Source organism: Mobula birostris, chromosome 13, assembly GCF_030028105.1.
Source record: "Mobula birostris isolate sMobBir1 chromosome 13, sMobBir1.hap1, whole genome shotgun sequence".
Lineage (NCBI taxonomy): Eukaryota > Metazoa > Chordata > Chondrichthyes > Myliobatiformes > Myliobatidae > Mobula > Mobula birostris.
In genome coordinates, this window is record NC_092382.1 from 50,319,104 (window position 1) to 50,320,365 (window position 1,262).

Here is a 1,262-nt window from a genome sequence, read left to right on the forward strand (position 1 = left end):
CTTTACTCAGAGAGTGGTTGGTGCGAGGAATGCACTGCCTGAGTCAGTGGTGGAGACAGATACACTAGTGAAATTTAAGACACTACTAGACAGGTATATGGAGGAATTTAATGTGGGGAGTTATATGGAAGGCAGAGTTTGAGGGTCGGCACAACATTGGGGGCCGAAGGGACTGTACTGTAGTGTACTATTCTATGTTCTATGTTTCTGTGAAACCAGCGTTTATTCACAATGTCAACACTTTGAGAGAAATGTGGTTTGATTTGATTATATTGTGGTGCAGTGACTGGGGTGTTAGATAGAAGTGGCTTGGCGGGAGGTGTGGTGTTGCTAAATGGAATGGTTGATCGGAACATCTGTCTGGGGGGAGGGTTGGAAAAAGTCCGCTGGAGAAGGTGCACAGGAGGTTCAGCAGAGCGTTGCCGCGATTAGAGCATGTCTTGTAAGCGAAGATTGAAGGAGCTGGATTTTTTCTGTTCGAAGTTAAGGATCGTGATGGAGGTGTATAAGATTACAAGAGATACAGGCATGCTGGACAACAGCATCTTTTCTTCAGGGTGACAACGGCCAATAGGAGAGTACATACGTTGAAGATCAGTGGTGGAAAGGTTAGGTCAGAGGTTTTTTTTTGTACACAATGTGGTGGGATCTGGGAACGCACTGCCCGTCGTGGTTGAAACAATAGGGACATTGAAAAGATACTTGGTGTCTGTCGTGATAATAGCAGATTATGGGCTCTGTGGGAGGGAATAGTTATATTGACGACAGAGTTGGGCTACATAGGTGACAGAGTTTCGTCGGCCGAAGGGCCTGCAGTGCGTCGTACTGAGCTTTGCTCTTTGATCTGCTTTGGTCGTAAAGTTACCATCAGATGAGTTGACGAAGAGGTTTGAGAAAATGAAAGGCAGCTCTTTTATGTCATCAATATAGAACGGGCTTGTTGGTCTAGTGGTATGATTCTCGCTTTGGGCCTGAATTTGCGAACATGCGAGAGGTCCCGGGTTCAAATCCCGGACGAGTCCCCTGATTGATATATTTTTAGAACTTCAGACATTGGAGCTCAGAAGATGAGGGAAGATATTTAGATGTTTAGAAAATTATGAGGGCTATATATATATACAGGTCACTGCCTGCAATCTATCCCACCTCAGGTTAGGCGAGACGACAACTAGAGATCACAGCTTTAGAGCGGACGGTGAAAGATTTGGTTTGGTGAACGTATAGATTGGATTGGACTCGATCGGGAGTGTTGATAAGCTGAC

The 1,262-nt window shown here is 45.3% G+C and overlaps 1 non-coding gene across 1 annotated transcript; it reads left to right on the top strand.

The window, feature by feature from the left end:
* Positions 1–934: 934 nt before the first annotated feature.
* Positions 935–1,022, top strand: trnap-ugg (transfer RNA proline (anticodon UGG)). Its single transcript is given in 2 exon segments — positions 935–970; positions 987–1,022. It is a non-coding gene; the product is annotated as a tRNA-Pro (tRNA).
* Positions 1,023–1,262: the final 240 nt, after the last annotated feature.